This window comes from Triturus cristatus, chromosome 9 (genome assembly GCF_964204655.1).
Source record: "Triturus cristatus chromosome 9, aTriCri1.1, whole genome shotgun sequence".
Lineage (NCBI taxonomy): Eukaryota > Metazoa > Chordata > Amphibia > Caudata > Salamandridae > Triturus > Triturus cristatus.
This window is the reverse complement of record NC_140592.1, coordinates 96,169,716-96,180,560: the sequence shown is the minus strand read 5'-3', so window position 1 is coordinate 96,180,560 and position 10,845 is coordinate 96,169,716.

The window sequence follows — 10,845 nt, the reverse complement described above, 5'->3', positions numbered from 1 at the left end:
CAGTCAGAAGTACCAGGAGGAGATCATAGGTCAATTATCCCTTAGGGCTTTTCCCTACGACCATTAAAATGACTGTGGCTGGATAGCCACCAACCTAGCCCATGAGAAACCCAGACATCCCGAGCATTAACTATATTGTTGTGGGGAGCATGAAATGTCAGGCAGAAACAACGAAAATAGTGACTTGGAATGTGGCCGGAATCACTAAGATCCTACAGAGTAAGTGTTAGCCTTGGGGGTCTCTAGTTGGCACAGGTATGCACTTGTGACAAATAGGGACCCTCTCCTCTAGTAAGGGTAAGGGGGTACACTCCTAAAATAACCCCTGCTCACCCCTTGGTAGCTTGGCACGAGCAGACAGGCTTATCTCAGAGGCAGTGTGTAAAGCATTTGTGAACACATACCGTAATCAAGTGACAACACTACAGATGGACACCACACAGGTTTTATATCACAAATAATTATTCTTTATATAGATTTATCACAACACCATTAAACAACATAAACACACAATACTGTTACTTTAGATGGTAGAATTTTGCTTAGTTCTCTTAAGTTCTTAAATGCGACACTTTAAGTCAATGTACCTTTTTAAATGCGACATGCAGGGCAACAAAAGTGTTGCAACGATGTTGATGCGAGGACGTTTTTGGTGCAAAGAAATAAAGACGTGAAAGATCTTCCAGATGCGGCACGCTTCTCTGATGTTGCGAGAAGACTTGACTCGATGCTTCAGCTGCAGCGGTGGCACACTTTCCGCGATGCGACAACAGCGGCTTTGGCAGCGGCACTCTTCTCCAACGTTGCGAGACGCTTCCGCTCGATGAGATGCTGCAATGGCGACACCCCTTTATGCGATGCGACGACAGCAGCTCCGACGGCGGCACGCTTCTCTGTGGATGCCAGGCACTTTTCTTGATGCGGTGCAATGCGACAACTACGATGGCTGTGATGGAGACACACTTCTTCCTCGATGCGAGACTCTTCTCTTGATGCGGTGCAATGCGTCAGCTACGATGGCTGCGATGGTGACACGCTTCTTCGGCGTTGCGAGACACTTCCTGGATGATGCGAGACGCTTCCACTCGAAGCGAGGCTGCAGCGGCGAAACACTTTACGAGATGCGACGACAACAGCTCCTACGGCGGCACGCTTCTCCTTCTTGAGACGCGCTTCCAGCTCCTTGCGACACGCAGTCCCTCAGAAGGCCCAACAACAGCAGCAGGCACTTCCAATGAAATCTGGGGAGCTGGGGGGTGAAGTCTGTTGCTCCTGAGACTTCAGCAGGAGGCAAGCTCTTTTCCAAGCCCTTCGAGATCCTTCACAAGTTGAGCAAAAGTACACACAAAGTTCCTTTCTCCTCTCTTTGGCAGTAGGCAACCCCTGCAGGCCAATCCCCCAGTTTCAGGAATAGTCTCTCCTCAGTTTCTTCTTGGTTCCTCTCCTCAGCAGAGTTTCTTCTTGTTTCCCAAAGTGATCTAAATTCTTGGGATCAGGGTCCCAATACTTATACCCCAAAATCATTTGTCCTCTGAGGGCAGAGGGGCCTTTGCCCAGTCCAAACCAGTTCCCGAGCACTCTGTTTACCAGACTTCTCCTTTCCTTTCACTGTGTAGGGCAGAAACATCAGACACCCCACAGGAGGTGGAGCCAGCATTGTGGAAGGTAAGTACAGCCCTGGAGCACTTTGTTGACAGGATTCCTTCTCTTCATTCACTGTGCAGGGCAGAGACATCAGCCGCTCCCCAGGAGGTGGAGCCAGCATTGTGGAAGGCAGGCACAGCCCTATTCAGGTCCCAGGTGCAACTCCTCCCACCCATCTAGATACAGATCTCTCTATTCACCACTGGGACACCTCACCCTGTCTCCTGGAATTCCCCAGCCCTGTCACTCAAAGAATCCAGACAAAGGAATACACAGCCTAGCAGAGGCAGGTTTGAATGGTTAGACAAGAAAATGCCTACTTTCTAAAAGTGGCATTTTCAAACACAGAGATGTATTTTATCATCCTGAGTTCGGGCATACTAAATTTGAATTTCTACCATGCTCCCTGAGTCAGTTAAGATTATAAAATGTAATAACCAAACTGCCCATGATGGCCTATGGAGAACAGGTAGCCTTGCAATAGTGAAAAACGAAAATGACTGTAATTCACTATTAGAACATGCCACACACACCAAGGCATGTCCTACCTTATACTTACAATGCACCTTGACCTTGGGCCTACCATAGGGGTGTCTAATATGAAGAAAAGGGAAGGTTTAGGGACTGGAAAGTGGGTGCACTTGCCCAGTCAGCATGACAGTACCAGACTGCACGCAGGCTCTGCAATGGCAGACCTTAGACACATTTTTACAGGCTGCCTCTGTGGGTGGCACAACCAGTGCTGCAAGCCCACCAGCAGCATTTGGATTTACAAGCCCTGGGCACTCCTGGTGCACTGTACTAGGGTCTGACAGGTAAACCAAAGCAACCAATCATGGAATCACAAATCATACATCAATTTACAATAGGGAGCACTTGCACTGTAGCACTGGACAGCAGTGGCACAGTGCCCTGAGCAACTAACACCAGCAAAAACATATGAGGCAACAACGAAAAAATGGAAGGGAGACCCACGCCAAGGTGCCAGGTCTAACAGTAAGGCAGCATTTTATTCTTGAATGAAGCAGATCTCATCTGCCTGCAAGAGACATGGTCACTGTTAGAAATGGGATTTCTGGTTGGCTGAGCCTTGCGCCAAAGCCAGGCAGAAACCACCACTCTAGTCAGGGCAAGGAAGTTACACGCCAAAGATAACCCCTGCTCACCCCCTTGGTAGCTTGGCACGAGCAGACAGGCTTATCCCTGAGGCGATGTGTAAAGCGTTTGCGCGCGCACCCAGCAACAACACCCAAGGCCCACCACAAAGGAAACTCCACACAAGGTATTATATAAAAATAACCTTTGTATTATACACAACACATTAGATAAAAACACACACTTTACAATGTGCCAACAGGCACGGGCAGAATTTACAAGGGATTATATATACAGGGGACAGGGCCACATGGACCACTGTCAGGAATTAGCACTTTGTAGAAATAGCACTTAGAACGTAGGAATCATATTTTAGGACATAGCACATACAATCACTGTAGCACTAAAAATAGAACATATAGCACACAACCAGTAACTACTGGTAACCAGAAAGTACCACCTACGCAACCCTAACCACCTTTAGGAATATCACGCAGGGAACTAGGACCTTACTAGTACCACCTGTACTAAGGAGAAAACAACCACCTAAGTATCACTCTACCTGTAGGGGTCTAAGCACATAAACACATGATGCATAACATTCAGAGGTGTAAAGCAAAGCACATGACGCATAAACACATTCAGAGGTGCAGAAAAGGTACAATGGCGCCAAAACTCACATTAGCCACTACTGTGGCAGTCCCTGGGCCAACTGGCCTTGTAGGGGCAAGGACGCCCTGCGTCCAGAAAAGTCAGGGCGCGCCGGCGCAGGCTGCGCAAGCCAGAACACCGAGGCCACAACCTAAACGTTGCAGTTGCCCACTAAGTGCTGGGCAACTGGGGAAATGCTGTGGCACCACTGTGCCTTGTTAAACAAATCTGGCGGGGGGGTTGGAGCCTCGCCTGGGCTCTAACCACGCAAAATGCCCCCTAGAGCCTCGCAGGCTCCAAACAACTCTGTGGGGCAAGGTGGGAGTGGCCCGCTGCCATCTGGGGCCACTCGATCACGAGAGAAATGCCCCCGTCGTTGGAGCGCCCTGAGCGCTCTGAACATTCATGCCCCCTGAGCCTTCGTGGCTCAAAACACAGTGCCTTTCTTGCGGAGCCTTCCGGCTCTAGATCCAAGAGTGGGGGCCAATGTTGGAGCGGCCCGCTGCCCTCCGGGGCCGCTCTTCTCCTAAAAACAACTGCCCCCGTATGTTGGAGCGCCACTAGCGCTCTCAGCTATAAAGGCCTCTGCGGGGGCGGACGGGCGCTCTCGTGAGTGCAGCCCCCGTCGGAGCAGCCCGCAACTGCTGCGCCGCTGCGGGGGACGGGGGGGGACAGAGACCACTACCACAGGGAGTCCCGCTTACCTGGGACTCCCGCGTTGCCTCCGCTCTCCGCTGGCTCTTCAGGGACCGGCAGCACTCCGATCGGGCAGCCGCGACGCTGCTTGGACGTCTCCGGTGGTGGCGGCCTTTCTTTACTCGGCGCGGGGCTTCCCTCGATCCGGAAGTCCCGCCCACGGAGTCCTTGCCTTCCGGGTCGCGCTGGGCAGCGGCCCGGAGGGAATCCTATGCGCTGCTCGGGCCGCGGCGGTGATTCTCTTCGTCACAAGAGGGGTAGGCTCCCTCGTTACAGTGGATGTACGGCGGGGTGGGCACCCGCCGTAAAATAAACAAATAAGCGGGGTGGGCACCCGCCAACGAGCACAGCAAGGTCCCTGGCAGGGTGGGCACCTGCCAGCGGACGTAGGAATCGGAAAAGACGGGGCAAATGCCGGGTGGGCACCGGCTGTTAGAAATAAAGCGCTCCTGAGCGCTAAAGGAAAATAAAAGCGCTTCCAAGCGCCTAGGGACACAGATAGAGCACTCCCAGCGCTCCAGCCCAAAAAGCACCACAAAGTCCAACAAAGTTCTTCCCTGCATGCAGCAGGGCAGGGGGGGGGCAAGGCTGGACCCAGAGCCAGCTCACTGGGTCTCCAGGCAGGGAGGTAGTCCAGGTGGCGGTCCTCTGGTCCAGCAGCAGCAGCAGCAGCCCCCCCTCAGGTAAGATCCTGGCAGAGAACAGTTTCTGTGGGGACACAGCCCCATTTTTATACAGGCAAACCCTTTGTTCTGGGTTCAGGGTGAGGGGGAAAACCAGTCGCAGCTGGTTGGGGAGCACCCTTGATGTGCTCAGCCCCTCACTCTATTCACTGGCAGGGCTAGGGTCGTCAGTCGCACCACAGGGGGCGGGGCCAGCATTGTGTTTGGAAAACCCTGTCCTATTCAGGACCCAGGTGGACTCCTCCCACCCATCTAGCTGATGATCTCCCCATTCACCACTGGGTGACTCATCCTGACACTGGGGAATCCCTAGCCCGTCACATGACACGACCAGCCAATCACGCGACAGACACACTGCACACAGAAGTGCCCACTTCTAGAAGTGGCACTTCCACACTAGGTACATACACGCCGCACACATCATCGCGCAGCATTCACTCCCACGAGTCCGCACATACCAAACTCGGGCCTGCACACCCCACGCATCAGGAACTACTAGGGACACATACATTCCCCATGCATTCCTATGGGAGGGCAGGCCTATCTCACCACATGCACTCAGAGCACGCACGCACTTTACCCTGGGACACAGGGAAAGTGCGCAGAAACCAACCAATCACCACACCAAGTCACCAGTAAAAATCAAAAAAGTTCAGGGGTGAACCTGCCAGAAGGGCCAAGTCCAACACAACCCCCTTCCAGCCAAAACGCAGGGCAGCCCAATCACCACCGTGATGGACTTCCCTGCTTGGGGCGATAGAACACGGACGCGGGCCCGCAACTGCAGGGACACCCTCCGGTTCTACGCCACGGCGAACCCATGGAATTCTTCCTAACACCACTGTCTGGACCAACTGGGCTACCCCACTGGTACTCCCAAGTTGTCCGCGGCCAAGACCAGGCCCTAGGCCACCCAGGTGCCACTGGTCTTTGCCTAACCACAGAGTGGGGGGTAGTAACCCCTGGCACATAGCGGCCATTCTCCACTCTTCCTCTCTGAAAGACAGGACTAGACTGCCACTGGTTCTCCAGCCTAGGGTCTACACCCTCAGGCGGACCAGGAGTCTCAGGGAAAGCTCTCCTCCCCCTACCTCTTCTCCTAGGGTTCCTCCTCCTCTGGCGAGGGGTACACCTAGAACGCCATTCCAACCCAGGGTTTAACCCCTCAGGTTGTACCGGGGGCAGAGGTGGGCTCTCCCACCCTCTGCACCCCCTTCCAGAGCCCTGCTCCCTACCAACTGGGGCGGTACCTCTGGAAGAAGAACTGGTCGGGACGCTGGTTACAGACGTCCCACCCTTCAGGTCAGGCTGATCCCAAACCTGGCTTTCCAACCTCCGGCCTAGAACCTTTGGTGGAATAATTGCCTGGCACTCCAGGACTTCTGGGAATTTCCACTCCATCCCCCTGAGGCTATCAAATGACACGTATGTCGAGCGACTGTCTGTCTGGCGCTGATCTCCCGTCCCCTGTCCACCTGACAGTGCGCGGAGATCCCCCAGAACAGAAGTGGTGTCACCCTGGTCACTACACGGGAACCTAGCCCAACTGGGAAGTCCCTGACCCACCGGCTCTTCCACTGGGGAACTCATCCCCCAATCACTCACGCTGGACTCCTGTACCCTCCCTACCGGAGCGGTACCGCCAGACTCCAGAACCACAGGAGCCCTGGTTACAGGTGCCCCAGGTCCTCCACTCACTAAGAGATCTTCCTCAAGTGGACTAACAGGACAGCCTAGGTCCCCAACTTGGTGTTCCCTCATGAAACCATCCAAGTCCTGAGGCAGGGTTTCGGGCGTCTGGGGACCCTCGGTCACCCCCTCACTCCTGCTCCACTGAGCCAGGCAGCGAGCCCCTACACCCTCCTCGCTATCCTGGGACCTAGCTGGGCTACACTGAGCCTCCTCCACCACGCTGGGCTGGAGGATCTCTGACCCACTATTGTTGGAATCACTCACTAATGACACTAGAGAACCTCTGGCCCTTTCCCAGCGCTCTGCTTCCTCTGCAAGTTTAAATGGACAAAAAGAGTTATACCTCAACAGGTGTTGGCGCAACCCTGGAGAACAACTACTGAGCATCTGCTCCTTGATAATCATATTTAGTACTCCATCCAAATCCTGCTCCGGGTTAAACACCAACCAGTCCACCAGTGCATCATGACATTCCTCCACAGCCTCCTCCCAAGACTGGTGAGACAGCTTCTTACTGCCCCTGAACTTCAACCTACATTCCTCCTCTCGGGAACAAGGTACCACACTCGGGGGACTGGGACTCTCTGTACTGCACTTTATATCGCTGCCCCCCCTGGACTCCACCCTCACTGGGGAATCCAGAAAACTACCACTATACTCAGGGGACAAGGAAAGGGATGAGGCGCTATCTCCTACGCTGGACCCAGCAAGGGACTCCCTACCTACGGGGTCCTCACTCTCTACTGGAGTCCAGGTACTGTCATCTTCTTCTAAATCTTCAGGGCTCCCCACGGACCCACCACCCTCCAGGTGTGAGGCCCGGGCCCTTTCTTCCTCACTGCGCTCACGTTCCCATTCATCTGCTTGCCATCCAATCATGTAGTTCCTCAATTCGTACACCGTGTCTGACTCGCTCACCCCTATGTTTCTCTCTCTACAGAACCTTTCCAACTCCTGCATACTGTAATAAACTAGATCACTGAGATCAAAAGCAGGCTCCATTCTGGCAGACGTTCTAGAGAAAAGATCACACAGGGAACCTAGGGGTCTGAGCTTAACAGGAGTACACACTTCACAAAAAGATTCAGCAAGCTCTCTAACCCAGAGAACTCACACTCACTTGCCTAGTGCCACTCACCACTCATCCACACACAACCCTCCCCTCGGACTGGTAAGGCAGTTTCTACCACCCCTGATTCCTCAACCTGACCACCACGTGACACAGGTACCAACTCTGGGCGCAGGGCGGGGGACAAATGTACAGGACACTATTACGCTGCCACCACTGGATCCCACCCTCTGGTGAATCCAGAAAACACAATGCACTAAGGGGAATGATCTACCCTCCCGAGCTAGGGACACCTAACTCACAGTGCACAAAAACACATTTCCAAAGAAATGACAATTAAAAACAAACTTAGAACAATAATCCCTATACCATGTGATTTATCTAAATGCAGAGTTTTGTAGTGCGGCCAGTTGCCGCTGCGGTACAGCGCAAATGCAAGTCCAAATCCCACCGCTGATCACCAATGTTAGAAATGGGATTTCTGGTTGGCTGAGCCTTGCGCCAAAGCCAGGCAGAAACCACCACTCTAGTCAGGGCAAGGAAGTTACACGCCAAAGATAACCCCTGCTCACCCCCTTGGTAGCTTGGCACGAGCAGACAGGCTTATCCCTGAGGCGATGTGTAAAGCGTTTGCGCGCGCACCCAGCAACAACACCCAAGGCCCACCACAAAGGAAACTCCACACAAGGTATTATATAAAAATAACCTTTGTATTATACACAACACATTAGATAAAAACACACACTTTACAATGTGCCAACAGGCACGGGCAGAATTTACAAGGGATTATATATACAGGGGACAGGGCCACATGGACCACTGTCAGGAATTAGCACTTTGTAGAAATAGCACTTAGAACGTAGGAATCATATTTTAGGACATAGCACATACAATCACTGTAGCACTAAAAATAGAACATATAGCACACAACCAGTAACTACTGGTAACCAGAAAGTACCACCTACGCAACCCTAACCACCTTTAGGAATATCACGCAGGGAACTAGGACCTTACTAGTACCACCTGTACTAAGGAGAAAACAACCACCTAAGTATCACTCTACCTGTAGGGGTCTAAGCACATAAACACATGATGCATAACATTCAGAGGTGTAAAGCAAAGCACATGACGCATAAACACATTCAGAGGTGCAGAAAAGGTACAATGGCGCCAAAACTCACATTAGCCACTACTGTGGCAGTCCCTGGGCCAACTGGCCTTGTAGGGGCAAGGACGCCCTGCGTCCAGAAAAGTCAGGGCGCGCCGGCGCAGGCTGCGCAAGCCAGAACACCGAGGCCACAACCTAAACGTTGCAGTTGCCCACTAAGTGCTGGGCAACTGGGGAAATGCTGTGGCACCACTGTGCCTTGTTAAACAAATCTGGCGGGGGGGTTGGAGCCTCGCCTGGGCTCTAACCACGCAAAATGCCCCCTAGAGCCTCGCAGGCTCCAAACAACTCTGTGGGGCAAGGTGGGAGTGGCCCGCTGCCATCTGGGGCCACTCGATCACGAGAGAAATGCCCCCGTCGTTGGAGCGCCCTGAGCGCTCTGAACATTCATGCCCCCTGAGCCTTCGTGGCTCAAAACACAGTGCCTTTCTTGCGGAGCCTTCCGGCTCTAGATCCAAGAGTGGGGGCCAATGTTGGAGCGGCCCGCTGCCCTCCGGGGCCGCTCTTCTCCTAAAAACAACTGCCCCCGTATGTTGGAGCGCCACTAGCGCTCTCAGCTATAAAGGCCTCTGCGGGGGCGGACGGGCGCTCTCGTGAGTGCAGCCCCCGTCGGAGCAGCCCGCAACTGCTGCGCCGCTGCGGGGGACGGGGGGGGACAGAGACCACTACCACAGGGAGTCCCGCTTACCTGGGACTCCCGCGTTGCCTCCGCTCTCCGCTGGCTCTTCAGGGACCGGCAGCACTCCGATCGGGCAGCCGCGACGCTGCTTGGACGTCTCCGGTGGTGGCGGCCTTTCTTTACTCGGCGCGGGGCTTCCCTCGATCCGGAAGTCCCGCCCACGGAGTCCTTGCCTTCCGGGTCGCGCTGGGCAGCGGCCCGGAGGGAATCCTATGCGCTGCTCGGGCCGCGGCGGTGATTCTCTTCGTCACAAGAGGGGTAGGCTCCCTCGTTACAGTGGATGTACGGCGGGGTGGGCACCCGCCGTAAAATAAACAAATAAGCGGGGTGGGCACCCGCCAACGAGCACAGCAAGGTCCCTGGCAGGGTGGGCACCTGCCAGCGGACGTAGGAATCGGAAAAGACGGGGCAAATGCCGGGTGGGCACCGGCTGTTAGAAATAAAGCGCTCCTGAGCGCTAAAGGAAAATAAAAGCGCTTCCAAGCGCCTAGGGACACAGATAGAGCACTCCCAGCGCTCCAGCCCAAAAAGCACCACAAAGTCCAACAAAGTTCTTCCCTGCATGCAGCAGGGCAGGGGGGGGGGCAAGGCTGGACCCAGAGCCAGCTCACTGGGTCTCCAGGCAGGGAGGTAGTCCAGGTGGCGGTCCTCTGGTCCAGCAGCAGCAGCAGCAGCCCCCCCTCAGGTAAGATCCTGGCAGAGAACAGTTTCTGTGGGGACACAGCCCCATTTTTATACAGGCAAACCCTTTGTTCTGGGTTCAGGGTGAGGGGGAAAACCAGTCGCAGCTGGTTGGGGAGCACCCTTGATGTGCTCAGCCCCTCACTCTATTCACTGGCAGGGCTAGGGTCGTCAGTCGCACCACAGGGGGCGGGGCCAGCATTGTGTTTGGAAAACCCTGTCCTATTCAGGACCCAGGTGGACTCCTCCCACCCATCTAGCTGATGATCTCCCCATTCACCACTGGGTGACTCATCCTGACACTGGGGAATCCCTAGCCCGTCACATGACACGACCAGCCAATCACGCGACAGACACACTGCACACAGAAGTGCCCACTTCTAGAAGTGGCACTTCCACACTAGGTACATACACGCCGCACACATCATCGCGCAGCATTCACTCCCACGAGTCCGCACATACCAAACTCGGGCCTGCACACCCCACGCATCAGGAACTACTAGGGACACATACATTCCCCATGCATTCCTATGGGAGGGCAGGCCTATCTCACCACATGCACTCAGAGCACGCACGCACTTTACCCTGGGACACAGGGAAAGTGCGCAGAAACCAACCAATCACCACACCAAGTCACCAGTAAAAATCTAAAAAGTTCAGGGGTGAACCTGCCAGAAGGGCCAAGTCCAACAGTCACCAACACCTACTCCGCTACCAGGGGATGCAGAATATTATAAGCTCACTTATGAGGCCCTACTGGCACTTTTGCGCCACCGGAACATCACTT